The sequence below is a fragment of the Palaemon carinicauda genome, chromosome 29 (genome assembly GCF_036898095.1).
Source record: "Palaemon carinicauda isolate YSFRI2023 chromosome 29, ASM3689809v2, whole genome shotgun sequence".
Taxonomy (NCBI): Eukaryota; Metazoa; Arthropoda; class Malacostraca; order Decapoda; family Palaemonidae; genus Palaemon; species Palaemon carinicauda.
This window is the reverse complement of record NC_090753.1, coordinates 66,361,882-66,373,290: the sequence shown is the minus strand read 5'-3', so window position 1 is coordinate 66,373,290 and position 11,409 is coordinate 66,361,882. Positions and strand designations below refer to the sequence as shown.

Sequence of the window (11,409 nt, the reverse complement as noted above, 5' to 3'; positions counted from 1 at the left end):
TAAAATCAGTTATAAGGAGCTCAGATTAGTGCCTCATATAAGAAACTAGTTTCTGAGCAAAAAGGAATATCATACTGCCTGGACACAACTATAAGGTATTGAATATTTACATGCAGGTCACTAATATTGCAATACAGTAGATGACATTGACAAAGTCTAGGACATACTGTTCCTGGATTTTGCTCAATGTCTCCAGACAAGATAAGAATTAATGGCAATAAAAAGATTCATCATACCTGAAAACTAAATTAATTAAAAATAACAAAAACAATATGTACAGAAATATAAATAAAGTGATTGATAAAACCCACTGACTATAGAAAAAAGTTGGAAAAACTGGTCAACATGACAGAGGTGATACACCATGCAAGGCTAAGTACCCTTCAGGATAGCCACTTCAAGCGAAGGGAAGATAGTAAGGATGGTTTTGAAAAGATAAAGAAACTGATAAGGAAACACAACCTCTTGATAAACCACCAGACATCCATAGCCCTTCTATTATGCCTGCCAAACACACCATTTAAAAGAACACGAGGAAGAAAAAATATAAGATAGAATAGTGTACCCAAGTGTACCCTCGAACAAGAGAACTCTAATTCAAGACAGTGGAAAACCATGGTACAGAGGCTAAGGCCCTACCAAAGACTAGTGAACAATGGTTTGATTTTGGAGTGTCCTACAAGAGCTGCTTACCATAGCTAGAGAGTCTTTTCTACCCTTACAAAGAGGAAAGTACTTTTAAAAAGAGGAAAGTAGCCACTGAACAATTATAGTGCAGTAATTAATCTCTTGAGTGAAGTCTGGGGGAGGAGAGAAGAGATCTACCCTTATAAGAAGGTTGGAATCTAGGATCCACCAAACCCGTCTCTCTCTAGCTCTGATGCTATTAGAATCAGTAAGTCCAGAGGGTCCCTGCTTTAAGGAGGTTTGCATCCTCAAGAAGCAAATATGGACTTCTGCTGTCATTAAAGGCACTTGTAAAACAAAATAAAACAAACCCATATTCCACAAAAAGTATTGAAATAAGAAACCCCCCAGTGCATATTTAACAGATAGATGAGGTCTTTATATACAATAGGAAGGTCTCAATCATCATTAACTTAGTTAATAATTAACAGTTTATTGAAATACTAAGATATTGATAAAAGTAGAAAAGAGATTAGATTAATTTTGATAAGCAAACTAACATAACTGTGCTCTACCTCTAAATTAGGGATGTAATGGTATATATATAGATGTCTTCACTAATCCCCTTGGGTTAAAATATCCATTAGATGAGCAGGGACCCAATTCTAAATTGTTTACATCATGACACATACCTGCAGAGAGAAAAAATACCATGATTGGTCAAGAAATCTGAAGGTACATGACAAACTAGCCATACTGGAAATAATTACAATAAAACACCTCAAAAGAGTTTTAAAGGATATTACTTGACATCACAAACTCAACCTCTTAGATTTACTTAAAAAATAAACCATCTGATTTACATGGGTAAAGAAAACTTTTAAAAACATATAATAATGACAAAGATCCTTTAAAGATTATTTATTTTGCTAAAACAACAGGAAAAGAACTGGACTTCATGAATATCTGATAATAATTTATAGTTTCCACCAATACTTGAGTAAAATGGTGTCAAGTACATAAATATTGAATTACAAAACAGTCTAATAAAAAAAAAGTCAATTCTAGTACACAAAGAATCATTCAGCATAAAGTAGACTGTATCTATCAAAACATCTAAACTACCTTAAAAAAAACTAGCAACTTTTTAATACAATTTTGTATTTTCCTAGGTATACAAACCTGAGTAATTTATTGGGTTTACTCACATGTCCACTTTCTATGACCACAAAGAAAAGAAGAGGTGTCTAATTGGTAACTATACAGTATAATAACGCCACCGCTGGACAGTGTTATGCGCTGCTGTGAGTCAAGCTTCATTCTATCCTGGTCAAGACTTGTCGGGTGGATAAGGTGGAACCTTTGCTTAAATTACTCGGGTTTGTGTGGCTTGGAAAATTGCAAATCTAATAAAAAATTTATAGTTTATTCCTACTCAGATACAAATTTCAGTCATTTATATAGAAAGGCTTCCTTAGGTGGGAGGAAGTCTCCACCAAGAAGAGTTCAATTAAGCTCTCATGAAAGAACTAATATATAAAATTTTATAAAAATGGTAAACAAATTAGGACAGTTCGGTCGGCTTGTGAAGCAGTGGGGCTGAAGTGTTAGATCCCTCTAAATCATGACCTAAATAGAAATAAAACACAGCCAAGAGCAGGCATCAAATAATTTTCAACATAAAAGAACATAATGAATAAAGAAGGTTATTCTTACCTGTATTAGGGAGTGGTCAACATGAGTACTCTTAAGTCTACTGCTTAGAGAAGGTAAGTACGAGCTAACTTGATCCACTTTTCATATCCTTGAAATGCAGAGAATAACTGATCCCTTGACAACGAGTTATCCCTTAAGAGCAAGAATTTGATTAGTTGTTGTGCTGTGACAATAGGCCCCAAAAATAATATATCCAGTGACCTATGGGGACTGTCTTAAATAGTGGCCTATGAATGTGTCTGTCAATCCACACCCTTGCACTAAGAACCTGGGCTACTGAGCAGTTCTTGAGGAATGCCAAGATTGCGGCAAGGTCACAAATGTCACACGCTCAAGAAGGACCCCCTGGAAGCACTTCCCCTGAGGATTTAAAGGTTCGCTAAATAATTTCCTGCAACCAAAAGGAAATGGTGTTTTTCGAAACTTTTGTTATGGACTGACCAGTACTTGGACACAAATTAGCATTAGGTCTGAAACCTCTTGATGTGTTTCCCGACTGCTCAAATGGGACAGAGTAACAGATTATCTGGGTCATCAGTTGCCTCTTTGAGAGACAAGATTGTGAAAGAGTCAAGTCTGGTGGCAAGTAAAACTGGATTTTGCGTTTTAGCCAAAAACCCAAGAACAAAAGAGAAGGCTAATTTGTTCTACCCCTTAGAATGTGAAGTAAGATAGTTTGCTTACCCTCTTGGCTGAGGCCAGGGCAAGAAGGAACACAGGTTTTACGGTGAGAATTCTGTCTAGAGCCTTGTGTAAAGACTCGTAAAGGGAAGGACGACAGTTTTTACGGTGAGATCTCTGTTTAAAGCCTTGTGTAAAGGCTCGTAAATGGCCATCACTGGACCGCCTCGTGGAACTTTCGAACGTGTGGTTGACGCAATAAGTTTGCCCATTCTGTAAGTTCTCTTGAGACTTGTGTACGAAGATCCAGCAGATCTGGATACCACTTCACTCGAGACCACTTTTGGGCAACTAGCATTACTCTGCCAAGCGAGGGTGGGAGCAGACACGTCTGCCCATCACCCGAGCCAAAAGCGAAGTGAATCAGTTCACCGGTGTGCGAGGGGGGAGGGGTAGCTAGGGGTAGTTAACGCTCGTTAAAAATCTAATGGCTCGCCATTTCAGCTACGCCAAAAGTAATCCCCTATGTAAATAGCGTGGTTTGTATTTCGGTTACGGAACAATTGGATTTTCCTGTTCCTTAGGGAGTTGCTGCTCCTCCCTCGTCACCACCTTCATTGCCTGCACCTGCAGAAGTTCCTCATCCTCACGCTGATGACGCCCTTTCCGGTACGCGGGTTTGGTCCTCCCCAGAATAGTCTTTGCCACACAGGATTTAGAAGGGGTTTATGGACTAGTCCAAGCCTTTTCCTAATCCCTCGGAGTGTGGCCCGTCGGAGCATGAAGATGTTACTTCTCCTAGCAGCAGTGGACTTGTCTGGCCCAGAACTCGTGTCGTCCAGCAGACTCGTCTTATCCAACAAGATTCGTCTCGTCCACCATACTCGTTTCGCCCACCATACTCATCACCCCAAGAAGTCTCGTCTCGCCTAGCAACACATCTCGCCAGTAGACTCGTCACGCCGGGTTGAATTATCTCACCAAGTTGAATCGTCTCGTCTAGTATACTCGTCTCACCCTGTCTCCTCACCCCACCCAGTTTTGCTACAGCTTCACGATCGCCCTTCAGCTCGCAATCGCCTGTCAGTTCACGATTGCCCGTCAGCTGGCAATTACCCACGATTGGAAGTAATTTGTATTTTTCCTACTATACAAACCTGTAGCTCTTTATACAGATTGGGCCACCATCACCTATCCCCTGGTAAGTTCTGCCAGCAAGCAAAAGTGACAATAGAACACAGGTGTGTGTGTGTGTGTGTGAGTGGGGTAGCCAGCTAACCCCGCTAACCCCCAGCTAACTAGCGGTGGGTTAGTTACCCCTCGCTAAAAGTCTTATGGCTAGTTTCAGCTTTGCCAAAAGTTTATTCCCTAATAAAGAGCTACAGGTTTGTATGGCTAGGAAAAATACTAATATCTTCCAAATTTGTCATTTTCAAACAGATGTGTTCTTGAATCATCACTAAAAATAAAATACAGTATAAACACAAAGCAGAGTCGAAAAATATACAAGCTCACCTACCATAAACTAATCATCTCTCAAGAATACAAAAAATAGATATAAAAGATCACACGAAAAATCTTCAGTAATTTATATTTTTCCTAAATATAAAAACTTGAGTCTATCAATAGGAGTATGATTTCCGAGAAGCTGGAAACTAGGCTATTGGAAACTGCCAGTACACAGGGAGGTGGCTTTGACCTTCACTAAGGAATTGTGGGGCACTTGAGGTGGCAAGTGTAACTTCAAGGTTTGTATTGTTAGGAAAAATACAAAGGACTTAAAAATCAAAAATTTTAAATAATTTTTATTTTTCCTAACATACTCACCGAGAACTACTTTTCTTGGAGTCACTTATGATCTCTCAATCTCGACCAAGGTTTTTCCCGCCGTTACCCCCCTTACTCCGTTCTATATAGGTTTACCCCCGCCGCCAGAGAATGCGCCCTGAGAGCAGGATTAGGGCAGGTCACTGCATCTCTGGGTCAGCATCGCCATTAAGTTCGTCGCTTAGCCCAACTTGGCAATGGAAGGATGGCACTCGGGGACGGAAGGGAGGGCCATTACCCGAAAAGTAGTTCTCGGTGAGTATGTTAGGAAAAATAAAAATTATTTAAAATTTTTGATTTGTTCCGACACAAATACTCACCGAGAACTACTTTTCTTGGAGACTTATACTTTAGGAGGCGGGAGTGCCATTCTGCCACTTGACTCGGCACATAGTGCCTAGAGGGCTATAGAATGCGGGGCCTATCAGAGAGCGGAGAGAGGGTAACTGCGGAACCTTACGCTATTATCTAAGACTCACCTCTTAAATTTCTTCTGGTGATTTTCTCCTGATGAAGTAGCGAAGAATTTATTCACCGTTGGGGACATCTTCTGGCCTACCGCTACACAGATTGGAAGGCGGCGATGACTGTCCCAATGGAGAACCCGTCCAAGGATTTTCTTGAATAATCCTTGAGGTAGTGGGCAGTAAAGGTCGACTGGTGCGACCAAGTGCCAGCTTGCAGGATCTGTCCCACCGCCATGTTTCTCTCAAAGGCCAAGGAGGTGCTCAGACCCCTGATGTCATGGGGGCGGGGAGTGCCTGGCACTGCCATTTTATCCTCTTCATAGGTTCTAGCGATGACTTGTCTCAGCCAGAAGGAAATGGTGTTCTTGGAGACTTGTTTCTTATTAACACCTGTGGAGACGAAGAGGTTCTTGGTACCTGGTCGGAGATGAGCCGTCCTTTCCAGTAACTTTCTGAGCGTCCTTACTGGGCATAACTTCAAGTCTTCTGTATTGCCTGTCTTGGGAATGGCCGGAATTGAGAAACCTTCAAACCTCGGGTCCCAGACTGCTGGGTTCTGAGTCTTCGCCACAAAGGAGGGTACGAACCTGAAGGACACTTCCTTCCACCCTTTGGAGTGCGCAACGTCGTAAGACAGACCATGGATCTCGCCCACTCTCTTAGCCGAAGCCAAGGCTAGCAAGAAGACGGTCTTGAGGGTGAGGTCTTTGTCCCCGATATCTTTCAGGGGTTCAAAGGGAGGACGACTTAGCATTTTCAGGACCTTGGCCAGGTCCCACCTGGGCACTCTCCTAGCTTGAGGAGGGCAGGACTGCTCGAAACTCCTAATCAGCATCGCTATGTGTCTCGAGGTCCCCAGGTCGATGCCTTTCAGGAGGAAGACTTGGCCTAAGGCTGCTCGTACTCCTTTAATGGCTGGGATTGACATTCCTACTTCATCCCTAAGGTACACTAGAAACTCAGCTATGTCCGGGACCGAAGCTTTAAGCGGTCTTATGTGTTTCTCCGAGCACCACTTCGTAAAGGGGGCCCACTTCGCCTGGTATACCACGGTAGAGGATTTTCTTAGGTATAGGGACATTCTCTTAGCTATGGAGGAGAAGTACCCCTCCTTCTTCAAGAGCCGCTCGATAGTCTCCAAGCGTGAAGGCGAAGAGAGAGAGGGTTGTCGTGGAACCTGAGGAAGTGAGGTTGACGCAGGAGGTCTGACCTGGAGGGCAGAGGCCAAGGTGGTTGGCTCGCTAGGTCTTTTAGATCCGCGAACCACTCTCTCTCCGGCCACCAGAGCGCTACCAAAGTCATCCTTAGGTTTTGGGAGGCCCTTACTCTGTTGAGTACCTGCCTTATCAGCGTGAAGGGGGGAAAAGCGTACACGTCCAAGTTGTCCCACTTGTGCTGGAAGGCGTCTTCTAGGGCTGCTTTTTGGTCTGGTACCGGGGAGCAATAGACCGGTAGTTGGGCGTTGAGCTTTGTTGCAAAGAGGTCCATCACCGGGGAGCCCCAGCATTGAATGATGAGTCTGGCTACCTCCGGGTGTAGAGACCACTCTGTCCCCACTATCTGACCCATTCTGCTGAGGCCGTCGGTTAAGCACGTTTCTCTTCCCGGGGATGAACCTTGCTAGCAGCACCACCTGCTGCTCGTCCGCCCAATGTAGGATGCTTATGGCGAGGTCGCACAGTTCCTTCGATCTCATGCCCCCTTGCTTCTTTATGTAGGCTACCACCGTGGCGTTGTCGCACATTAACGCCACGGTGTTTCCCCTTAACCGACTTGCAAAGTGCAGACATGCCTTCTGGACTGCTCTTAGCTCTAGGACATTGATGTGGAGATGCTTTTCGCTCTCCGACCAGGTACCGCTTGCTGTCTCTTCCAGAAGGTGGGCCCCCCACCCTTGGTTGGAGGCGTCTGTGAACAGGAGGTACTCGGGGGGACAGGACCCGAGGGGCATCCCCTTGAGGGAGTTCGACTGGCAGTGCCACCATTCTAGGGATGTTCTCGTGCCTGGAAGGATAGGAATCAACGCCTTCTGAGAGCCTGTCTGGGACCAGAGGCTCTTGAGGTTCCATTGCACGGGTCTGAGCCTCATCCTCCCTTGGGGAACCAGTTTCTCTAATGAGACCAGGTGACCTATCAGTCTCTGCCAGTCTTTCGCCCTCCTGGAATGTTCTGACAGGAACGGCTGAATGATGTGATTGAGGTTTCGTATCCTGTCTTCCGAGGGGAAGACCTTCCCCTGCACAGTGTCCAACGTCATCCCCAAGTATCCCATTCTGTTGGATGGTGTTAAGTTCGATTTTTCCAGATTGATTATGATTCCCAGATTCCTGCAGAACTGGAGGAGGTTTCTCCCTTGTTCCTCCAAGAGGGCCTTTGAGTTGGAAAGGAGCAACCAGTCGTCTAGGTATCTGATGACACGGATACCCCGTTCGTGAGCCCACACTGAGACTGTCGCGAAGACCCTCGTGAACACTTGAGGGGCCGTCGACAGGCCGAAGCAAAGGGTCTTGAACTGCAGGATCTGGGAACCCCATTTTACCCGGAGGAACTTCCGACTCGACGGGTGGACAGGGATCTGGAAGTATGCGTCCTTGAGGTCGACCGTCATCATGTAATCCTTCTCCCTCAAGGACATCAGGACGGATTTTGGGGTGTCCATCTTAAAGTCCGTCTTCTTGACGAACTTGTTGAGGGCCGATAGGTCTATCACGGGTCTCCACCCCCCCCCCGTTGCTTTCTCTACCAGGAACAGGCAGCTGTAGAAGCCTGGGCCTGGGAGAAGGACCTCTTCCATGGCCCCCTTCTCTAACATGGAGGAAATCTCTCCTTGAAGGGTGGCCCTTTTCATCGGGTCCCTGGGGGCTAACCATTCTGTCTGGCTGGCTGGAATAAGAGGGGGTGGGTCCGCTATGAAGGGGAGCCTGTAGCCTTCTTTCAGGACGGACACCGTCCAAGGATCCGCTCCTTGTGTTTTCCATGCTTGCCAATGAGGTCTGAGGCATCCCCCAACCCAAGGCTTGGGCGGGAGTAGGGGGCCTCTCCCTCTACCTTCTCCTAGAGGGGCGGCCTGATCTGCCTCTCTTCGAGGCGGAGTAACCCGACCTGAAGGAGCTGGCAGAAGCTGGTGCTCCTCTGCGGGAGGGCTGCGGAGTTGTTGCCCAGGAGGAGGAAGGGGCGTCCCTCCTCGAAGAGCTGGGGGCGGCCTGAGGAGTCACGGCGCTATCCGAGGCTGATCTCCTGTATGGCGGCCTTCTAGAAGACGCTTGTCTGGGGACGTTGGCCTCTCTCTTCTTGGACACTTTCTCCATTAGAATTTCCAGTTCCTTTAAAGGGAACAGAGACTCACCCCCCAAGGGTAGGCTACGCACAGCTCGGGCCTCCCTGTCCGGGATCTTCCTCGACAACTTAGATAGAACTGTGTCTCGTTTCTTTAGTACCCAGTTGGCCGTCAAGGCGAGCGCTTGGTACGCTAGAAACTTCAGAGTTTTCCCCCCGGAGGTGAGAAGGTCCGTCAGGAGACTCTGCTGCTCTGGATCTTCGGGGTCGATGGAGGCTTGCACGCTCACCAACGTGGAGGCCCACCAGTCCAGCCATGAGGAGACGTTCACCAGGTCCATCGACATCTCCTCCATCATGACGGCTTCTGTAGGCGAGAAGGAAACCGGGGCTGAAGAGGCCCTTTCGTCCGAGCCGCCTTGTCCCAGGATGTCTAAGGCCGGGTCCACTCTACAGGGGCCTGGGCGCTAACCCTCAGGAATGTAAACTTTCCCTTGTGCCTTGAGGCCCTGGAGCAGTTTCGAGGCACTCTGGGACTTGGGGGCTTCCGCATTGCTGGCCACTAAGTTATCTATGTACTCTTGTCCCAGTACTAGGTCTGGGGCAAGAGGAAGGGCCAGGGAGGACTTCGGAAGGGCGTCGTGATGCGTGATTCTCAGGAGGCTTGATCTCCAGGAATTCCCCTTAGGTGCCGAGGGCTCTGTAATCCCATGGTGCCTCCTGATGAGGCCCACCACCCTTCTGTATGCGGAGTCCTCCGACGGGGGAGCTTCTCCTCCGTCAGCCGAGGCCTCGGCCTGGCGCGGGGGCGCCGGGTTGCTTGTTCGGTAGACCAGTCGTCCCTCTCTTGGGTCCAGGGGGGCCGATCTGTAACCGTAGGGAGCTCCGTAGGAGGGTGGATCTCGCTGCAAGGCGGGTACCACCGGCTCAGGGAGGGCCCTCGGTTGCCCCAAGGCTCTGGAAGCGGAAGTCACGGTCCCGGTGGGCTGACCCGACAACGGGAACCGATCCTTCTTGCTCGATGACCGCACCAGCTGGGCTGGTTCGGTCAGGCTGCCTTCAAAGAAGCGCGTTTCCCCCCGCTGGGCGGGGTGAACCGGAAGCCTCGAGGACTTATGCTTCTAAGAGAGGTCTTTCCTGCGTGGCAGGTCGCGCGGTTCTAGGCTGTGCGTAGGGAGCGGCAGCCTAGACGCACGTTCACTGGAACGAGAGTCTGGAGAGTGGAGCCTCTTGGACTCTCCTGAAGGAACGTAGACCCAGGCGCCGCCGGGAGAGGCATTTCTCCTATACTTACGGGAGTGGGAGCGGGGGCGCTTCCTGCTATGTCGCGACCTTGACTTAGAGCGGGAATGATCGCTTTCGGACCGCTCCCTCTTCCCGCGCCGTTTCTCCCTGACTTCTCCCCCGGAGGATGAATCTATCTCTGATGAGTCTGAGGGCGCCACGTTCCTCGTGTAACGGCTGCCCGCGTGATGCGTGGGGGAAGCTCTTCGCCGCCGGACGTCCGAGATTGGGTGCTGGAGGAAGTCCTCGGGAACAGCCGTGGAGATCGTCGGCACCGAGTCCACTCTATCCATGCCAGGGGGCCAGGGGTCCAGGGTCACGTCCATTCTTAGCGGTGACCTCCCCGGTGTCTTCGGCAACTTCCACCCGAAGGCATCACTACTCGGGCGGCGAAATCTAGTGTGGCTGTCCTCTGGCGGGGGAGAGCCGGACGCACCGGCCCACGAGGGCGGGGGAGACTCTGAAATCACAACACTGCTCCATACGGGATCTTCTGAGGACGCGTGGTCCCCTACCACGAGGCCTGATTCACCAGAAGCACTACCGGACCCTCCGTTATCTCTAGAGGGGCCTGCCCTTGGTTCTTCCCTCACACTGGGTTCACCGGGAAGAGCGCCTTGACTAACCACAACACTGGGGGCTTGTTGCCCTCTCCTCTGCGAAGGAGACGGAGAAGCCGAGGCTTCGTCGGACCGATCACTGGCCGACGGTAACGAAGAAACGCCACTAACTTTTCTGGGGGAACGCTTAGAAGATTTCTTCTTTTTGGTACCTTAGCGTACCCACTGTATATCATCCCAGCTTACGCACTCCGGACACGTGTCCGCGGCGGAGCAAACTTTCCCCCTACACGTGGAACAAAGGGAGTGAGGGTCTACTTCTGGTTTAGAGAGGAAAGCCCCACACGACTTTCCGGCTCTAGGACCAGGGCAACGTCACACATGCTCCATCGTTCGCACACGAAAGGCACAACACTAGCGAGTTATAAGTACACTGGGATATACACAGGGAGAACGCACTGTAACACTTGCGAATAACGCACTACGCAAAAAAAAAAAAAAAAAAACACAAGTCCCCACACTGGAAACACGTGGAACACAAATGCGCCAAAGGATCGAGAGAGCGAGAGAGTGAGCTGTGTACAGCTCACGACCAAGGAACTTAATGGCGATGCTGACCCAGAGATGCAGTGACCTGCCCTAATCCTGCCCTCAGGGCGCATTCTCTGGCGGCGGGGGTAAACCTATATAGAACGGAGTAAGGGGGGTAACGGCGGGAAAAACCTTGGTCGAGATTGAGAGATCACAAGTGACTCCAAGAAAAGTAGTTCTCGGTGAGTATTTGTGTCGAAACAAATTGGCAATTTGTTCCTATACGGATACAAACCATTGTCCTTTAATAGGAGACTTATCCTTAGGAGGGAGGAAATTTCTATGACCAAGTTAGCTGGTTTAAAATCTTGGGATGTTGAACACTCACACCCAAAAAGGTGTACAGTAAGTGTTGATTCCAATCTTCCTCTTATCAACCTGAGATATATATCAATGGGCTGATAGTTGAAAGTATGCATCTTTCAGGTATAGAACGAGCA

At 48.4% G+C, this 11,409-nt stretch overlaps 1 long non-coding RNA gene across 1 annotated transcript in view; it reads right to left on the bottom strand.

The window, feature by feature from the left end:
* Positions 1 to 1,041: 1,041 nt before the first annotated feature.
* LOC137622806 (uncharacterized) overlaps positions 1,042 to 11,409 on the bottom strand; it is a 66,140-nt gene continuing 55,772 nt past the window's right edge. Inside the window, exon 3 of the long non-coding RNA XR_011040479.1 lies at positions 1,042 to 1,319. This is a non-coding gene — a long non-coding RNA (uncharacterized lncRNA). The remainder of the gene's footprint in view (positions 1,320 to 11,409) is intronic.